Here is a 21,557-nt window from a genome sequence, read left to right on the forward strand (position 1 = left end):
AGACTCTAGAAGAAATAAAAGACCACACAGACTAATTACAAGCAAAGAGAATGAATCAGTCATCAAAAACCTCCCAACAAAGAAAAGCCCAGGACCAGATGGCTTCACAGGTGAATTCTACCAATCATTCCAGGAAGAATTAATACCAATCCTGTTCAAACTCTTACAAAAAATTGAAGAGGAGGGACCACCACCTAACTCATTCTATGAAGCCATATCACCCTAATACCAAAGCCATATAAAGATATTAACAAGAAAGGAAAATTAACACACACACACACACAAATAAAAATTAAAATAAAAAAAGGAATTAGAGACCAATCTCTCTAATGAATACAGATGCAAATGTCCTCAACAAAATACTTGCAAATCAAATCCAACAGCACATTAAAAGGATTATACACCATGATCAAGTGGGTTTTATTCCAGGTACGCAAGAGTGGTTCAACACAGGAAAATCAATTTAAGTCACACACCACACTAACAAATCAGAGGGGAAAAAACACATGATAATCTTGAGCGACACAGAAAAGTCATTTGACAAAATCCAGCATCCTTTCTTGATAAAAACATTCCTAAAGATAGGAATAGAAGGAAACTTCCTCAACATGATAAAGGGCATATATGAAAAACCCACAGCTAACATTTTACTCAATGGTGAAAGACTGAAAGCTTTCCCTTTAAGATCAGGAACAAATCAAGGAGCTCACTGTTACCTCTCTTATTAAACACTGTGCTAGAATGTCTACCTGGAGTAATTTGGCAAGAAAAAGAAATAAAAGTCATCCAAATTGGAAAGGAAGAAGTAAAACTTTCACTATTTGCAGACCACATGATCTTATATTTAGAAAGTCCTGAAAAAATCTACAACAAAGCTAATAAAGCTAATAAACGAGTTCAGCAAAGTAGTGGGATACAAGATCAACACGCAAAAATCAGTAGTGTTTCTATACACTAGTAGTGAGCAATCTCAGGAGGAAATCAAGAAAAAAATTTCATTTACACTAGCAAATAAAAGAATAAAATATCTAGGAATAAATTTAACCAAGTGTGCTTGTTTGAAACTGTTATGTACTCCCATAAAATACCATGTTCTTTTAATCCATTCTTGTGGGTGCAGACCTGTTGTGGGCAGGAACTTTTGATTAAGTTGTTTCCATGGAGATGTGACCCACCCAATTCAAGGTGGGTCTTAATCCTTTACTGGAGTCCTTTTAGAGAGCTCATGGAGAGAGAGAAGCTAAGAGATGAAATCCAGAGATGCAAAGAAAGGACCCACAGAAGCTGAGAGAGAAATGGCAGAGACATTTGGAGACAGCCATTGAAACCAGAACCAGGACAGAAGGACCAGCAGGTGTTGCAATGTGCCTTCCCAGGTGACAGAGGAACCCCAGATACCAGGAGCCTTTCCTCAGAAAAGGTTTCTTCTTGATGCCTTAATTTGGACATTTTCATGGCCTTAGAACTGTAAATTCGTAACCCAATAAATCCCCATTGAAAACACCAACCAATCTCTGGTATATTGCATTCCAGCAGCTTTAGCAAATTGCAACATCAGGGATGCAAAGGACTTATATGTGGAAAACTACAAAGCATTGCTAAAAGAAATCAAAGAAGACCTAAATAAATGGAAGGACATTCTGGGTTCATGGATTGGACGATTATGTATAGTTAAGATGTGAATTCTACCCAAATTGATTTACAGATTCAAAGCAATCCCAATCAAAATTCCAACAGCCTATTTTGAAGAAATGGAAAAGTCATTCATCGGATTTATTTGGAAGGGTAAGGAGCCCCAAGTAGCCAAAAACATCTTGAAAAATAAGAATGAAGTTCGAGCACTCACATTTCCTGACTTTAAAGCACATTAAAAAGCTAATGGTCAACAAGAGATGTTCAGTTGGTGCAATATCTACATTTCCTAAACAATTTAACACACATAGTTCTTTCAAATACTATAATTACATGGAACTTTTAATAGGAAGTGAGACCTGGTAGGTTTGCATAGGTTAGTGTGAAATAGTGATACATCCCAAAGTAATTTGAACAGAGAATAAAAATATATATGCAGGGCCCCCCTGAGGAGCTGGGGGAAAATGCAGAGGTGTTGGGCTTCCTCACCTGGATTGTTGCTGGTGTTCACACAAACACTGAGGATTGGCAGTTTGATGTGCTAAAACCTTTATCTTGGGACTTGCCCTTGTGAAGCTCGTTACTGCAAAGGCGAAGCTAAACCTGCTTATAATTGTGCCTAAGTCTCCCCCAAGTGCCTCTTTGTTGCTTAGATGTGGCTCTCTCTCTCTAGCTAAGCCAACTTGGCAGGTGAACTCACTGCCCTCCCCTCTACGTGGGACCCAACTCCCAGGGGTGTAAATCTCCCTGGCAATGCAGGATATGACTCCCAGAGATGAATCTGCACGTGATATCATGGGATTGAGAACATCTTCTTGACCAAAAGGGGGATGTGAAATGAAACGAAATAAAGTTTCAGTGGCTAAGAGATTCCAAATGGAGTTGAGAGGTCACTCTGGTGGACATTCTTATGCACTATATAGATAACCATTTTTAGGTTTTAATGCATTGGAATAGCTAGAAACTATCAAAATGCAACCTAGTAGCCTTGACTCTTGAAGATGATTGTATAGCAATGTAGCTTACAAGGGGTGACAGTGTGATTGTGAAAGCCTTGTGAATCACACTCCCTTTATCCAGTGTATGGATGGATAAGTAGAAAAATGGGGACAAAAAACTAAATGAAAAATAGGGTGGGGGGATGATTTGGGTGTTCTTTTTTATTTTTATTTTTTATTCTTATTTTCACTTTTTCTGGTACAAGGAAAATGTTCAAAAAACAGATTGGGGTGATGAATGTACAACTATATGATGGTACAGTGAACAACTGATTGTACATTTTGGATGACTGTATGGTATGTGAATATATCTCAATAAAACTGAATTTTAAAAAGCTAATGGTCAAACAGCATGGTACTAGCATAAAGATAGACATATTGATCAATGGAACCAAACTGAGAGTTCAGAAATAGATCTGCACATTTATGGCCAATTGATTTTCGACAAGGCTCCCAAGCCCACCCAATTGGGACAGAATAGTCTCTTCAATAAATGGTGCTGGGAGACGGATATCCATCTCCAAAAGAATGAAAGAAGGGCCCCTACCTCCCACCTTACACAAAAATGAACTCAAAATGAATCAAAGAACTCAATATAAGAGACAGGACCATAAAACTTACAGAAGAAAATGCAGGGAAGCATCTTCAAGATCTTGTGGTTGGTGGAGGTTTCTTAGACTTGACACCCAAAGTACAAGCAATGGAAGAAAAAATAGATAAATGGAATCTCCTCAAAATGGAATACTTCTATGCATCAAACGACTTTGTCAAGAAAGTGAGAAGGCAACCTACACAATGGGAGAAAACATTTGGAAACCACATATCCAATAACGGTGTAATATCCAGACTATATAAAGAAATTTACAACTAAACAATAAAAAGACAAACCATCCAAATAAAAAATGGGCAAAAGATTTCAATAGACATTTTTCCAAAAAGGAAATACAAATGGACACAACATCCATGAAAAGATGCTCAAAATCACTGGCTATTAGGGAAATGCAAATCAAAACCACAATGAGATATCATTTCACACCTACTAGAATTGCCACTATTAAAAACAAAACAAAACAAAACAAAACACTGGAAGGCTACAAGCATTGGAGAGGATGTGGAGAAATAGAACACTCATTCATTGCTGGTGGGAATGTAAAATGGTGCAGCCGCTGTGGAAGACAGTTTGGTGGTTCCTCAGAAAGGTAAGTATAGAATTGTCATATGATCCATCAATCCCACTACTAGGAATATACACAGAAGAACTGAAGGCAGGGACTCAGACATTTGCACACTGATGTTCATAGCAGCATTATTCACAGTTGCCAAAAGATGGAAGCAACTCAAGTGTCCATCCACTGATGAATGAATAAAAATGTGGTATATACAATGGAATATTAATCAGCATTAAGAAGGAATAAAGTCCTGATGCTTGTGACAACATGGATGAACCCAGAGGACATTATGTTGAGTGAACTCAGTGAGACACAAAAGGACAAATATTGTATGATCTAACTAATATGACCTAAGTATAATAAGCAAACTCATAAAGTTAGAATCTAGAATACAGGATACCAGAGGATAAAATGGGGGTAGAGACTAGGGAGCTGATGCTTAATTTGTGCAGAATTTCTATTTAGGTTGATTGTAAATGTTTGGAAATGGATAGGGGTGGTGGTAGCACAATACTGTGAGTATAATTAGCAGCAGTGAATTATGTGTGTGCATGTGGGTGAAAGGGGAGGTTTTAGGTCATGTATGTTACTAGAAGGAAAGCTGATGGATGAAACATGGAGCTGTGTAACACAGTGAACCCTGTGGCGGATAATGTCTGTGATTATTTGTTCGAACAGAAGAAGGGTCTTTCATGAAGTATAACAAATGTATGTTACTATTACAAGGAGTTAATAATAGGGTGGTATATGGGGGAAAATACACCTAATGCAAACTCTGGACTACAGGTAACAGTAATATTTTAGTATTCTATAAATATAAATAAATCTAGAGAGACAGGAATAAAAAAGGGCAAGGCAACAAAGCTTTTCAGTGCTTCCTTACACCAAATGTTAAATTTGTTTGATACATTACTGGTTATTTATTTCAGTGACCCAAAGGCATGTTTTCAGCTTTACTATTAACACAAATGACTAACATAAAGTACACATGCACACAGAAATAATGAAAAGTCTCCTTTGTTGTATCCAGTAACGACATGATAATAGTTGTATCTATGCAGGCCATTCTGGATGGCCTAGATTAACAGAGGGCCGGTGTGCTGGTTTGGATGTATTATGCCCCCCAAAACATCATGTTCTTTAATGCAATCTTGTGGGGGGAGAGGTATTAGTGTTGATTAGGTTGTAATCTTTGGATGAGGTTTTCCATGGATTTGTGACCCACCCAACTGAGGGTAATAACTTTGATTAGATTATTTCCATGGAGGTGTGGCCCCGCCCATTCAGCATAGGTCTTGATTGAATCACTGGAGTCCTATAAAAGAGCTCACAAACAGAAGGACCTCAGAGGAGCTAAGTTTGACATTTTGGAGAGTGCTGCAGCTTAGAGAGACATTTTGAAAACAGCCTTTGAAAGCTGACACTGACATTTTGGAGAATGCCATTTTGAAATGCAACCTGGGAGCAAGCAGATGCCAGCCATGTGCCTTCCCAGCTAACAGAGGTTTTCCAGATGCCAATGGCCATTCTCCAGTGAAGGTCTACTCATGTTTATGCCTTGGTTTGGACAATTTTATGAATGTAGAACTGTAAATTTGTAACTTAATAAACTCCCTTTATAAAAGCCAATCCATTTCTGGTATTTTGCGTAATGGCATCATCAGCAAACCGCAACAGCCAGAAAAACTTAGTCAAAAAAGATGGAGACAATCCACACTTTAAAATCACCCGGCACCCAAACACGCATCCAGCGATGAAGGTATAAACACACTCTGGTTTCTACATTGAATGGAAGATGATTCCATCATGAAAGGGAATGAAGTTCTGATTCACGGGGGTCCAACAGGCCCTCCAGTGGCTCCTTCGGGGGCCTGCCTCTGACTGAGTAGGGCAGGTAGAGGCCCAATCAACTCACCTGGCCTGGGGCCATTCCAATGGCCACGCTGGCTCCAGAGCTCCCTCCAGGTTAGGTGGGGCATTGCCTGCACTCAAGTTTGACTTCTCCCTCTGCGCAAACCTCTTTCCTTTCCTTCCCCTTCATGGATGTCAATCCCCCAAAAGAATCTTGCACCCCAAATTCAGTCTCAGTTTCTACTCCTGGAGTACCCAGTCTCTGACGTCCCACCGCCACCTCAGCTACCTGCTCACCCCACCCCACCTCACTGTCCTCCAGGGCTGGTCTTAGGGCAGAACTTGCAGTGAGGATGGAAGAGCAGACTGGGGACTAGTGACGTGCTGGTAAGTGCCCCTTAATCCCTTATCTCCCTGCTCAATGCACAGCAGGGACTAGGCTGGTGGCACGTCCCTGCTCTCAGGGTACCCTCAGTTGGGTGATGGAAGGTGCAATCTGGAAACCCTTCTAGGTCCTCTGGGAAGATGGACACGGTACTTTACCTAGCCATTCACTTGGGGTACCAGGTTTTTTGTTTCCTTCTCTGGCCACTGGTCCCCTGCCAGGACAGCCCCCCGTGCAGCCCAGAGGGAGTAGCCTGGTCCTCTGGTCAAGCCTTTAAGCCCACTCCCCGCACAGCCCCTCTTCTCCCACTCAGTGCCTCCCAAGGCCATTGAAGTTGGAAGCTTCTGGATGGCCAGGTTCCCAGAAAAGGGTGTAGGCCCCCACAGCACATCTGCCCTGGGTCTCCCCCTACCCTCCATCCCCTCTCCCTCCATGTGGCTTGAACTGCAACACTGTTTTCTGAAGCTTTCCTCAGAATAAGAATGCCTAATTATGCTTTTGGGAGAGAGCCCAAGAAAATGTTTAAAGTTCTGTCTTAAGATACTGATTTGGGAGTGGTGATAAGAGGCGGTCACAACCTGGAAATAAGGCTGCCCGCTATGCTCCACACTCTCCCGGCTCAGTTTTGCTGCTACTCTCTTTCATTGCCTATTCATTAGTGCATTGACAACCAACAATATTTATTTTGAAATCCAAAATTTGGCCACAGAGGAATTGGGGAAATGGCATCATAACCTGTTCAACCAGATTGCTTGCCTGTGGATATTTATATTCTTATTAGAAAAGGGAAGACTCTCCCCTGCCTTGGAACAACAGAAAGGAAGATTCACTCAATGTCATCCTCAGTGACATTCACTCAATGACATCTCTGCAAGGCAGAGAGCAGAACCCACAGCCAGAACTGCTAGCTAGAGGGCTAACCTTGAGCTGGGAGAAGTTTGCAGGGTGCACTAAGGGCAGGCTGGTGAGAGCCTCCCCCGCAGGAAATGTAAAAATTTTTGTTGTTGATCCTCGCGAGCTAATTAAGATAATTCTGTTTGAAGTTCCAGCTCCTGGCTGACTCTCCGAGTCCTGCTCTCCTTTCTTGCATCCGTGCCCTCATCTGGCTGCGTGGCTCTGAACAGCGTTTTCTGGAGCTGTCAGGCCTGTGCTGCCGTGAGAGAGGCAGAAATTGTGCAAAAGCAGCAGCACTTTACAGATGACAATCTGCTCTTTCCAAAGACCTTAAATTTACAGCCTAACGGGGGGCTTCCTGGGTGGACGTGGTTGAATAATCTCTTGTAGGAGAAACTGAAGGCGAGTAGATCACTTCTGGGAGCCTCTGCATGGAGACCAGGTAGGTAACATCTCAAGGATGGGTTTTGGACTTAAACCATCAGGGCCAGTCTGCCCACAGCCTTGCTGGAAGCCAGCCATTCTGCAGGAGTTCAGAGGAGGATGACTGTCACCTCCTGTCCCCCAAGCATTTCCAGTCCGAGGTGAGCTCTTCCGTGCTTTGGGTTCAGAGTTCAGGGCTTCAATAGGTGTCAGTCAACACCTGGGCAGATTCAAAGATGCTTCCCAGGATGCGTGCTGGCGAGGACAGCCCTGGCATCTGACCTTGAAGAGCAAAATGAGTCCTGCCGTTCACCTGCCTGGTCTCCAAGTAACCCCCGGATCTCGTTCCCAGTGACCACAGGGACTCCTGACCCGGTTTCCTCATCCGCAAGACTCACGATGCCGACCTCCAAGGAGCAAATGGGACGGCATGGAGTGCTTAGAGCTGCGTCTGGCACGGGAGGCCGTTGTGGAATTTGTTATCGCTGCCACTGGTATTTGGCGTTTACAAATGACAGCAGTCTCCAAGAGTCTGTGGTGGAAACCTGCCCTCCACCGGCTTGGGGAGGCTGCCAACATCTGAGAGCACGTGCCAACCCACCATGCCTTGCTGGGTTCTCTAGTTCTATCCCTTTATTATCAGATTGCCAGAAAACCACATCCTTGGGCAAATTATTTTGACTTCCTATATTCATTTTTTCTACCCCACCACATTCTACTAAGGATTTGAAACCACATATGTATATAACATTTACATATATTGGAATATGTATAATGAAATATAAGATTTTAAAATAGAGACAAAAGGGGGAGATCAACTGAGTGTGGAAATAAATAGTATGCAGAAATGGTGGATATAAAGATAAAGCTGGGAGGAAATTGGCTTCGAAGTTTCCTGGCAACCAAACAAAAAAGAGAAATATGATTAGCTACACATCTACACTGACCAAAAGAAAACAGCACACCAGTTCTTTAGGAAATAAACAGAAAGATAGGGAAACTACACAAAAGACTTTTCCTGACATTTGGGGATGCAAAAAAATGTTTTGCCTGGTTTTTCATATGGAAATACTGAGAACAGCTGTGGCTAGTGATCACGCCAGCCCTGCACCATGAATTTTCTATCCAACTCAGTAAGGACAAACACAGGGAAGGCAATTCTGCAAAGCTCAAGGCAAGGTGTTCCAGCTTCAGATCTCTCTTTCGATCTGACTTAATCTAGCAGAAAATGTAGACTATGAAGAGGTCGGCGGAACTGCTGATATACAAACTCTCTTCTGTTTTATTTAGCTTCTCCTAACAGTTTTGACAAACAAAACAACAACAACAAAAAGATAGCAGCAGACAATCTGAGATTATATTTTTTGGTAAGGTGCTAGACTGGACTGTAGCTTAATATTTTGAACTTGGTCTTTTATTGGGAATTGCTATTAGACAACATATGATAAAAATTTCTGCATCTTGTAAAAACAGCTTTTAAAAAACACTCATAGTTTTCAGTATCATTTTATTAGACTCACTTGATAGTTTTCTTAGAACTCTGTTCTTGGAAAAACAGCAACAAATTGATGTGCTTTCAAGCATTATATAACAAGAGTTTGGTGCCAGAAATTTAGAGGTAAAGTCACCTAGATTTTCTACAGCTAACAATTATTCTCTCACCTTACTTTGCTGTTATTCTGTTACCATAATTTAAACATTTCTGTACTGTTTGTGTCATTCACTATTAACCAACTCAGAACCTTTTTTGAAGGAAGTGAGCAAGAGTTTAAACTGAATACATAATGGCATTTTATGATGAATTCAGTATTGCGTTTGGCTGCAAGGAACACAGAATCTGGCACGACTGTGGTTAAAGAGTTTCTCTGTCTTCCTCATCAAGGAGCCTAGAGACGGGCAGTCCAGTGCGGGACACTGTTATCGAGTTCTGACTTGGCGGGCCTGGGCCAGGGGAACTGATCAGCCCCTAGGAAAGGTAGTGGGGCACGGGTGGTTGCGCCCTCCACGGCCCCCCGGGGCTGAGAAAGTGGAGCCGAATGCAGGCCCCATTTCCTCACCCCAAAGTAAAAACCATTGGGGAGGGCTTGCCGGAGAAAACCGCCCCCTTTACCTTGCCCACCCACTCCCCGTTACCGGAGCAACTCCCGCCCCTCTTCAATCAACCTCCGCGCCCTCTCAGAACCAATCCAAGCCTTTAACCCTTACAGCTACCCCGCCCTCTAAACCGCCCGATATAAACTTGTACTCTCCCCTAATAAAGCTCTCTCTCTTGGTTTTCATCATCCTAAAAGAAACGTGTCCCGCCTGTTCCTTTCTCGCCGCCCTCCATACTTGCACGCCTCCCGCCGGGGACCTGGCCAAGTCCCCCGCCTCACCCTCGCCTCCGGGAAAGAGCCCCCGCCGCCGGTACCCTCGGAGCAATCCTGGGAGCCTAGGATTTAGCAACCGGCCGCCACCCTCCCCCAGACGAATCAACTGCGACCGCAACTGGCGCCCAACGTGGGGCCCCTGGAATTAAAAGTCCTCTCCACGCAGCGGTCCAGTGAAACCACCCGCTCGCCCGGACGCCTCTCCAGCTCCCCTTCTCCTCGCCTGCAAAGTAAGGGCCGCCTCTCCCTCACCGCCCCGCGGAGCCGCCCCTCCCACGCCGCTCCGCGCCCGGGCCGCTCTTCCTTTCCCGCGTTAACCTAACTCTTACCCCCGACTACCTTTCGTCTTCTCTTCCTATATCCCCCACATTCCTCCTAACACTCTTCCTCCAGTAGCTTTCCCTCTTCCCCTCCATTACTTTGCTGTGGTCCTCTGTGTCTTTGTTTCTTTGTTTCACGCGGTGCGCCTCTTTGCAACCGCCCCCCCCCCCCCCAAACTGCTCTCGCTACTAGAGGCTCCTGCCTTCCATTCTCACCATCTCCTTCGGCCTCGCTGCCACAGTTTACCTCATTTTCTTTACTCAATAATCAACCCCCCTTTTTTCTCTTTTCTCACTCCGCTATGGGTAATCGTCTATCTGCACGCCAAGCACCCCAAGTTCGCGCTCTGGCGGGTCTCCTAGACACACATTGCTGTAAAGTGTCTGTCCGGCAGCTGCAGGTATACTGGGACCTCCTGCTGCCCTTTAACCCATGGCTCGCCACTTGCCATCTTTGGGACCCTGTTACTTATGATCGCCTTATTGATCGGGTCACCAACGCCATGGAACATGAGAGCAAGCGCTTCCCTCCCGGCTTGCTCCCCACCTTAATAACCGTCCGCTCCTGCCTTCAAGGCTCCCTCCCCCCTGATCGAGGCCCCATTAAATCCAAGGAGGCCCTATCAACCCAGCCAACAGATTCAGACAGCGATACTAATGTAGACCACGATTCGGACACAGAATCCTTAGTCGAGCAAATTAACAACGCGCTCGAGATCGCCCCCCAAAAACAAAGCAATACTAAGCCTCGCCAAGATGGCGAACTTCCTCCTTCTTCTTCCATCGAGGGGAGGAAGTGCTCCGGCGATGACGTCAGCCCTAAGCTGGGCCGGAAACCGCATGCGCTTTACCCCGCCCTTTCACAGGGCGGAGCTAGTCCGCCATCTTATGCCTTGGGCCCCACCCTTTCACAGGGCGGAGCTAGTCCACCATCTTATGCCTTAGCCACTCCCACCGCGCCGCCGTCTTGCGACACTTGGGGCCTCCCACTTCCGCCTCCCCCTCCGGCGAGCTCCCCCTCGGAGCTGCTACCGGCAGCTGCCGCCGCTCCTCCCACCCTGCCGACTAACAACCCCTGGCTGCCTTCTACACCTCAAGGCAACCCTTGGGGCAACGCTCCCCCTACCCCCACTCCCGCGCCAAGCCCTCTGCAAGCGCGTCCTCCTTTCTCTCGTGCCTTTCGCTGCTTTCCTCTTAACCTTACCCCCACACCACAGAAACCGTATGACTGGTATTCCATTGACTCTAATACTATTAAGCAGCTTCGCAGGGCCGTCAAGGAGGACGGGTTGGGTAGCCCATACGCTTCCCAAATACTGCAGGATCTCGGCATGGACTTTTGCATCCCCCAAGACTGGGCCTCGCTTGCCCGTTCCATTCTTAACCCCGGCCAGTTTATTGATTGGCGTGCTCACTTCCAGGCGGAAGCAGCTAAGCAAAGTGAGCAAGACGCAGCCACTGGAGTCTATCATCCCCCCGAAGCCTATTTAGGCACGGGAGCATTTCTAAATGCGTCTGCTTATATTAATGTCCCTGCCACCTTCTGGACTATCCTCAGAGGCATCGCCTTACGCGCGTTTGCCAACTGCTCTGCCCGTCGACCTGACAGCTTTACCAAGCTCCTCCAGGAGCCAAACGAACCTTTCGCCACCTTCGTATCCAGAGTCGAAGAAACCTGCGCTAGAAAAGTTAGCAACCCCCAAGCCCAGCTAGCTCTCACCCGAGAACTCATTCTAGAAGGGGCTAACCCCCCCTGTAAGCAAGCCATTCTCCCCTTGAGGGAAAAAAGTCTAGATGACTGGGTTCTCGCCTGCAGCGCCTTTGACCCAGCTGCCGCGTCCCTAGCCCAGGCTGTCTCTGGCGCTGTCACTGCCGCCTTAGCCGCCACCACCGGTTGTTTTAAGTGCGGGCAGAGCGGTCATTTTGCACGGGAGTGCCCCAATGCAGAAATCAACCGCCTACCTTTCATGCAGCGTAATGGGCGCCCCCCTCCCACTCCTTGCCCACGCTGCCAGCGTGGCTATCACTGGGCGCGCGACTGCAAGAGCAGCCCCAGAGATCTTAGCAAGAATAGCTTAAAAAACCTCTGCTATCCCTGGTGCCCTGACGGCAGTCAGCGCCAGGGCACTGAGCAAGCTTTAAACTCCAAGCGGGGCAAGCCTCAGCCCCGCCCCTAAGAGGCAGCGTGCCGGCCGGTTCTAATAAAGCTAATCACTTCACCGGCAGTAAAACGCTTCTCTGGACAGTCCCTATCACTCCAGAAAAACCTACTCGTAAGTTAAGAATAGAGGGGCAATGGTACACGGGCACGCTCGATTCAGGGGCAGAGGTCTCTTGCATGCCCGCTCAGTATGCCACCATGTGCATGGTTCTCGATGGTCCCTCAGTAGTGGGAGCCACTGGTACCTCCACCTCTCTTCAGGCCATAGGGCCCATTAAGTGGGAGGATGAAGAGGGCCACTCAGGCACCTTCCGCCCGTTATTTCTACACACCATAGACCAAATTTTATGGGGCCGTGACATCCTCGCCGCCTCTGGGGCAGTGCTTACCACGCAGCCCCCCCCAATAATGTGCGCCACTGCTCGTTTAACACCTCCAGCGCCCGTTCCTCTGCAGTGGGATACTGAGGAACCTATATGGGTGGAGCAGTGGCCCCTTCCCACGCATATTCTCATAAAAAAAGAGGCTGCAAACCAACCAGGCCAAAATACTGCATTAAAAACACCCTCTGGCATAAGTCCCAACAAAGTCATTAACCCCCTTTTTCCACAGCCCCCCAGCCGCACCTCAGGTACAAGCAGCGCGACCGGAAGCCGTACCTCAACTGCAAACAATGCATCGCCAACCCCACCACCCCGACCTCCTCTACCCCCCTCTCGCTACTCCTCTCGCTACTCTTCTCCCCTCCTCGGCCTTATCCAAGCGGCCTTCACCTCAGTGAATTCCTCCAACCCCAATCTTACCTCCTCTTGTTGGCTTTGCCTCTCCACTTCCTCCCCCCTGTATGAGCCAGTTGCCTCCAACCTCTCCTTTTCAGAAAACACAGAGAACAGCCCCTCGGAATGTAATTGAAATACCTCTGCCGTCCCCCTAACCTTTCATTCAGTCTCCTTTACAGGAAAGTGCATCCGCCCTCGCTCCAGTAACTCTCCCAGCCTCACTGCCTGTGCCAGCTACTCATCTCCCAGCAGCTCTGCCAAATTTCTCATTCCTCATAACTCCTCCCAATGGCTCTGCTCCTCTACAGGACTTACCCCCTGCCTTAACGTGCAAACCCTCAATACAACTAATGAAATTTGCCTCCTAATTGTCCTTATCCCTAGGGTCCTATACCACAGCGAGAAAGACTTCTTCCTCCGCCTGGAAAGAACTGCAGCCCCTGCTCCACTGCAAAAGCGAGAGCCCATCACCGTCCTCACGATTGCCTCCCTCCTAGGTCTTGCAGGCGCTGGCACCGGAATCGCTGCATTAGCCAGTCAAGGCTCCGCCCTAACTCACCTCCGGGCGGCTGTTGACGAGGACATCCGTCACCTACGAGACGCTATTTCTCATCTTAAAAATTCTGTCAATTCCCTCTCTGAGGTCGTGCTCCAAAACCGCCGAGGTCTCAACCTTCTCCTCCTCAAAGAAGGAGGCCTCTGCGCCGCCCTAGGAGAAGAGTGCTGTGTATATGCCAATTCCACAGGTCTCGCCGAGGACAGCCTAAAAAAGGTCCGAGAGGGACTGGAACAACGCAAAAAAGACCGTGAAGCCACCAGCTATTGGTCCCACATCTTTACCCCCCTCCTCCCATACCTCCTCCCTCTCCTCGGCCCCCTACTAATGATTATTCTAGCTCTCACCCTAGGGCCCTGCATTATCCGCAGAATTGTTCAGCTTGCTAAGAACCAAGCCAATGCTGTCTTTTCATCATTTGTGCAAGTCCAGTATCAACAACTTGCCTCCACTGAAGAAGCTGACCCTCCGCAGCGTCGCCACCCTCGTCCATCCCGCAAGCAGCGAGGCCCCTCTCGAACGCCCGGGCGCCACACCAACGTCGAGCTCCAGCCTCTCTAACTACCATCTACCCCTATCCCTTCCCCCACCTCCCCTTTCCCTCATCCCTTGGCGGATCTCTCCGGTAAGCTTCTTCCTCTAATTAGAAAAGAAGGGGGAAATGCGGGACACTGTTATCGAGTTCTGACTTGGCGGGCCTGGGCCAGGGGAACTGATCAGCCCCTAGGAAAGGTAGTGGGGCACGGGTGGTTGCGCCCTCCACGGCCCCCCGGGCCTGAGAAAGTGGAGCCGAATGCAGGCCCCATTTCCTCACCCCAAAGTAAAAACCATTGGGGAGGGCTTGCCGGAGAAAACCGCCCCCTTTACCTTGCCCACCCACTCCCCGTTACCGGAGCAACTCCCGCCCCTTTTCAATCAACCTCCGCGCCCTCTCAGAACCAATCCAAGCCTTTAACCCTTACAGCTACCCCGCCCTCTAAACCGCCCGATATAAACTTGTACTCTCCCCTAATAAAGCTCTCTCTCTTGGTTTTCATCATCCTAAAAGAAACGTGTCCCGCCTGTTCCTTTCCCGCCGCCCTCCATACTTGCATGCCTCCCGCCGGGGACCTGGCCAAGTCCCCCGCCTCGCCCTCGCCTCCGGGAAAGAGCCCCTGCCGCCGGTACCCTCGGAGCAATCCTGGGAGCCTAGGATTTAGCAACCGGCCGCCACCCTCCCCCAGACGAATCAACTGCGACCGCAGTCCAGGACTGATAAAGACACCTAATGAGGTAGCCAAGGTCTCCGAGTCTCCGTGTCCTGTGCCCCCCCACCATGCGTGCCTTTCACCCTCGCAAGGGCAGCTGCCGTCCCTCCCGCCCTCCTGTTATCCTGGTTGTGTGGAGCGAGAAACAAGAGGGCAGAGGCAGGAGGCCTGCGGCACCTGGCTGGTTGGGTCTGTCCCTTCGAAGCCACTCCCTCCGGAGCCCCTCACCCACTCCCAGCACTTCTCCTGTCTCAATGTCTAGAACCTTCCAAGAGCTCTGGGAGGGTAACTCCTCCAGTTGGGATCATGCTACCTTACACAAACGCAGGTTCTGTGAGTCACGAAGGAGGCAGTCTGGATGGGAGGTGGGCAGCGAAGAGTGTCAGCCACAGTGAACGTCTGTCATGGAACATTAACAGAAGGAAACAGAAGGCAAATGGTCTCCCGTGTGGGACTTCCGCTGTAAACCCATAGACATCAAAGGAGAAAAGCCACCAAAAGGTCAAGAGTAATTGTCTATGGATGGTGGAATTATCAGTGGTATTTATGCTCACATATTTTTTCTATGCCTTCTTTGTTTCATTAAAATAAATGCCTGCTATGTTATAAAAAGAAAAATAATCACTTACAAAATAAAATGTGTTTTCTGCTTGTTTACTTTATTGCTAGACCTCTCCAATGAGTGATTCACAGCATCATCCTGAAAGTGGTATAAGAACATTGTTAATCAATACTTACGGACCCTCATAGGTTGCCTGGCTTTTCTGTCAAGTTTTCTTTTTAAAATAAGGTCCCTGCCTTCAAGACTTCACTATGGTAGAGGGCAGATTATGACATGTCACCATCAGAAAAGGGCAGGACGGCAGGGGAGGGTTTGGTTGTGCTGAGAGAATGCTGAACCAGGAGGCAGAGAGAAACAGCCTGTGCGCCTCAGTGCCTGTGTCATCCTGGGTAGGATAACAAACCTCCTGGAGACACAAAGGCCTCATCTGCAACACGAGGACCTAAGTTATGTGATCTCTAAGACCTTTTTGGCACTGCAGCTCTGCTCATAGGAGCCACAGTCAACTTCTCTCTGTCATCATTTTATGGCGTGCTGACATTTGTCCTGGTCGAATAGCCTCACCCCGACACTGTCTTCTTACAAGTGATGCTACGCTGTCTGCTTCTCCTTCCACTTTTCTGAAAGTCTCTCTCTTCTTTTGTGATTCACCTCCAGGCCCAGAAGTGTGGACAGTCCTCCAAGCTCAGGCCTGGTTCTCACTTAGCTGCTGCCTGTGGATCCCCCTTTGAAGCTTCATCTATTTCGACTTCCTCTTTATGGATGATTCCCAGATTGATGCCTGTAGCTCCGACCTCCCTATGCTTCGGCTGACATTACCACCTGCCTGATACGTGACTTACTGCCTTCAGATATCCTATCGTCATCTGAAATTCAAACTGCTTAAAACCAAATGCATCTCTTTCCCTAGGTTAGTCAATATCATTTCTTGCTCCTTGATTTTTTTTTTTAAGTTTCTGTAACTGGCACCATTCTTTTCTTAGCTTCTTAGGCTTGAAATCTTAAAGGATGTCTCTGACCTCTTCCTCTATCTCACCCCTCATGTAAAATGAAAATAAAATTCTTTTAATTCTTCACTTGGAATGATTTTTATATCTACTCTGTGATGCTTAAATTTATGTATTAACTTGACCAGGCTATGGTGTCCATTTGGTCAAACAGTGGCCTCACTGTTGCTGTAGAAGTATTTCGTACATGGGATTAGCATCTATAATCAGTTGATCTTAAGCAAAGGAGATGAACTCCTTCGTGTGTTGGGCCTTACCCAATTAGTTGGAATTCTTAATAGGAAGAACTAAGGATTCCAGGGATCAGAAGGAATTCTGCCTCAAGACTACACCCTCCACTCCTTACTGAGTTTCCAGCCCAAGGACTTTGGACTCAAGAACTCAACATCACCCTCACCAGCATTTCCAGCCTCTGGTTTGCCCTATAGAATTTGGACTTGCCAGTGTCCATATCATGTGAGTCCTTCCTTAAAATAAATCATAGATACGTATATGTCTTAGTTTCCCAGCAGCTAAAACAAATACCATGCAATGGGTTAGCTTAAGCATAGGAATTTGTTGTCTCAGCAAGGTGATACTTCTTCCCTGAAGACTATGGCATTCTGGGGCTGGCTGCTGGTGATCCCTGATCCTTGGTCCTTGGCTTTTGTGTCACGTGGCAATGCATATGGCGGCATCTCCTTTCTCCTCCAGTTCCCACTGACTTCCAGCTTCTCCTCCTCCACCTGGCTTTCTCTCTCTGTGTCTCAATTTCATTCCGCTTATAAAGGCCTCCAACATGAATTAAAGCCCAAACTGATTCAGGCAGCCACACCTTAATTAAAAATAACATCTTCAATGGTCCTATTTACAAATCCTGTGAGTGTTAATCCATTCATTGTAAATAGAACCTATTGAAGATGTTATTTCCTTGCTCAAATTGTTCCAGCTTTGGCCACTGGGAGCACTTTCAGTTGATATCATGGTTTGGAGTTTTCATGGACCCCAGATAAGTTCATGATGCCCTCTGGACACACCCCATTGACTTGGGGTGTTATTTGAGTACTTTCTCACACTATGCCGTCCTCCAGGCTCCTCTTGTCTATTCTCTGCCCAAGCCACAGGACCAATCATGGTTCCTTTTAGTAGAGAATTGTATTAGAAACAAGAATAAATCTGGGCACTGGTGTGCTCATTGCTATTCCTTGACTTTTGATCATTCTGAGACCTTATGTTTAGATATGTCTTTTGAAAAAAATCATATACCTGAATTTAAAAAAATCTAGACTGAAATCTTGGTCTTCCATTTTCAGAGTTTAGACTATTGATGCTTTCTGTGATTATTCCTGTAGGGGCTGATTTACATCTTTTAATACTCATTATTTGTGCTGTTTTCTGGGTTTGCTTTGGTTTCTTGATTGAAGGTTCATTTTGTTTTGTTTTTGCTGCTCCTTTTCTGTCTTCTTTTGGATTGATTGGCTTTGCTTATGCTCCTTTTTCATTCTATTTCCCCCCTCAGATTGTTTGAAAAATTACAAGCTCTGTATATATTGTTTGTAGTTATTTTAGCTATATTAACATGCCTTTAACTCAACAAAGTCTATAGTTAATATTTCTACCTCCTTTCCAAACAATACAAGGACCTTAAGATGCTTTAAATTGATTACTTCTTTTCATGTCATAATGTATCGTTATCCTATATTTCAATTCTAGCCTATCCCTCCCCCCAAAAAATTAAGCATTATGGTTGTCATATACCTTCAATGTTTACTTACTTTTACCCACATATTTTCAAAAATATTTCCTCATTCTTTCTTGCATCTTACAACTTTTATCATCTTTTCTTCTAACTGTATTATATCGTTTAGAATTTCCTTTAGTGAGGATGTTTCAGTGTTAAGCTTCCTGGTTTTGTTTTTTCAAAAATGTTTTTATTTTGCTCTAATTACTGAAATAAAATTTTGTCATCTATAGAATTCTAGAGTGATGGTTTTCCCTCTCAGTACATTGAGTATATTATTTCACTGTCTTTTTGGCTTCCATTATTGCTGTTGAAAAGTTAGGTGCAAATCTGCTTATTGTTCCTTTGAACAGGATCTGTCTTATCTCTCTGACTGCTTTATGATCTCTTTGTCTTTGGAGTTCTGCAGTTTCACTGTGATTTTTCTAGAGGTAGATTTATTTTTATTTGTCCTGTTAGGCATTCATTAACATTTCTGGATCTGAGGACTGCCGTCTTTCCCCAATTCTGATAAATTCTCAGCCAATACCTTTTCCAATATTGCCTCTACTCTTTTCTCTATTGTTCCTCTCTAGTACTCTAATAAAATGTGACATTCTCACTCGGTATTCCATGTCTATTATTCTCTTTTGTGTTTTCCATCTCTTTGTTTCTGTGAGCTACATTATAATCGATTTATTCAGATACAATTTCTAGTTAACTATTTTCTCTTTAACCATACGCTTAATCCATTGAGTTTTAATTTTCATTTAATATTTTTAATTTCTAACAGTTCTATAGTTCTTTTTCAAATATTCCTGGTCATTTCTCATGGTATCTTGTTCCCTGCTCATATTGTACAAGTTTCTCTTTTATTTCTTTAAATACTTTATTGGTTAACTATTTAATATTCTGTTTTGGAAAATTCCAGTTGCTAAAGTCTTCGTGGGTTAGGTATTGGAATTTTTTGCTGACTGAATTTCTGCTTGTTTTCAATTACAATGTATTGTTTTCTTCTCTTTTTTAATATTTTTAAACTATTGTTTCCCTTGCTTTCATTTTTCTGTTATTTTGTTTCAACCTAAATAGCATTACATTGGCTATGCTTCTTTGCTCATTCTATATTTTTGCATTTTAAGAGCTTTAAAAATCTACTCCTTGTTATTATAATCTTATATTTAGTCTTATTCCATCCATCTTATGTTATCTATTGTGTTGTCTTAATTGCCTCAATGCTGGCTTCTCTCAGAGATCGTGTTTTGGGGAATTCCACATCATGCTCTGAACTTGGATTCCTGAAAAAATGACGAATTAGTTCATGACATATTATCTGAATGGTTTATTTTAATTCAGAACATTATTCCCTAATTCTTCAGGGAACATTAGGAAATGTTTGAACTTGGTTTTATTTTATTTCACAGGTCCAGGGATCAGGGCTGGAACATGACTTTGGGGTGAGGGGCAGAATTTAACCTGGAGCAATGGCTTCTTCCACTGGGAAGGAAACGTGGGGAAGAGGGAAGAAGCTTTTGCAAAAGTAACATCTGCACTCAAAGCTCTCATCTCCAGCCACAGCTTCACAGCAATGGCTGTTGATTAAAAATACATCCATACTATCAAGAAAACGTGTGGATGTCGGGTCTGCGTTTCTGTCATGACAGTGGAGAGGTTCGAGCAGATGGTAACTCAGATGGGGACTGCCCCACCTCATCCCGAGTGGAGACCCAGGGGTACCTGCTACAAACCCCAGAGCCTCCTCGAGAAGCAGCTGGGTGTTCTACACCTCAGTGCACGAACGGCACAGTTTTACCAAGAAAACAACATATTGTCTGCTCTCAGGGCTGTAGCAAAAGGCCAGTAATTCCAAGGAAAACGCCCGATTCTCAGCATCATAAACTCTGGGCTATGTTAGCTGGAAAATGTATCCCAGGGAATGAGCACCATGACTTTTTGAGTCAAGAAAGTGGGGAATTTAGAGTTCTGAAATGAAATTCAAATTTGGGATCACTGGAGGTTTTGTGGAAAAGTATTTATTTTAAAGGGAAAGATAAGAAATCCAGATAATAGATATGTAGGGTATACTTTTTGATATACTGCCAACATATTAGCAAACTTATTAAACAACACAGTGATTTGATGGGTTAGGCTCAATAACCACAAGCAATCCAGTGTTGCTTCCATGGGTTTACCACAAACAAGCGCTGGAAACCAGGCGCGGGAAGCAAGCGATCCATTCTGGAGGTGAGCTCTGCAGGGTGGCCCGGAGCAGAACCTGCTGCCTTTGCAGTTTCCTTCAAAGGGTTCCACCGGGAGTTGGAGACGAGCAGCCGAAAGTGTAACTGTTAGCTCTTCCATTTCTCTCAGCAAAGGGATTTTAATTACACTCGGTTCATACACATAATTCATACACCTTTGATTGTTCTTTCTAAGCCCTTTAAATATTGTTTTTGCTGCTAATTGCAGCTGGCCAGGAGTGAAGGGGAAAGATACATGCAGAGAAAATGCATTTTGTATTTTTTTTTTTAATTTAATAGAGATACAGCTGCTAAACACTTGTAGTAATCAGAGAGGACTTTATATGTATGCCTTGGAAGAATGAGATTTGGGTAATCATAATTTCCTAAAGATAGCCAAGAGGCACTGTCATGCAATTCCTGCTTCTTCATGTTTGTCAGGGGTACCAAAGGTTACACTGTTCCAGAGTCTGCAAGAGATTCAAATTAAACTGAACTCGAAGAATTTTATCACTAGGTCATCTTAAGGGAAAGAAGACAACTGGTGATAATTCCAGTTATCTGTAGATCCTACTCACTGCCTCCAACTTAACTCCTTAAAGCCAGAGCTATCACTAATCTATTTTTAAAAACTTTGGTGGTTCTCCAGTATCCACAGAATGACTGCTATGAAGCAAATTTGGTTAAGGAATTCAAGGCCTCCTGTAATTTGGTCTGTATCTATTTCTCCAGAGACCTAACACTCTTTTTAGTGCCTCGTCACGTTACTCTCCGTGCTTTTCTTCAAACCCTGTGTAGTTCCCCTTTCCGGCTTTGGTTTGTCCTTCAGTCCTTTGTGCAGTGTGACCCAGTGGTTCCAAGTGGCTAAGTCCCAGACCCTGCTCCACTGCCCAGTGGTTGAGCAACACGGGGTGACTTTCATTGTCTCTCCATGCGTCCTTTTATGGATGAATGAAATTGAGCAAATAATAATCTTCATCTCACAGTGCTGCCGTGAGAATCAGGTGAAATAATGCAAGTGTTGTGCCTAGAACAGTGCTCAGCTAGTACTAAACATTCAATAAATATTAGCCCTGATTATGGTGGGGGTGGGAAGTGATTGGAATGCCCTTCCCCTAATAGCTACTTATTATAATTATACTAATTCTAGGCTGATTCAAATTCCACCTTTCCTAGGAAGCCATCCTCCCTCCTCCATACTCCCAGTTTACATTTAAATTGACTATGATGTATGTTGAGAGTGATGCTATAGGGGCAAATCATTGGGGCCA

This window comes from Choloepus didactylus, chromosome 5 (genome assembly GCF_015220235.1).
Source record: "Choloepus didactylus isolate mChoDid1 chromosome 5, mChoDid1.pri, whole genome shotgun sequence".
In the NCBI taxonomy this organism is placed as follows: Eukaryota; Metazoa; Chordata; class Mammalia; order Pilosa; family Megalonychidae; genus Choloepus; species Choloepus didactylus.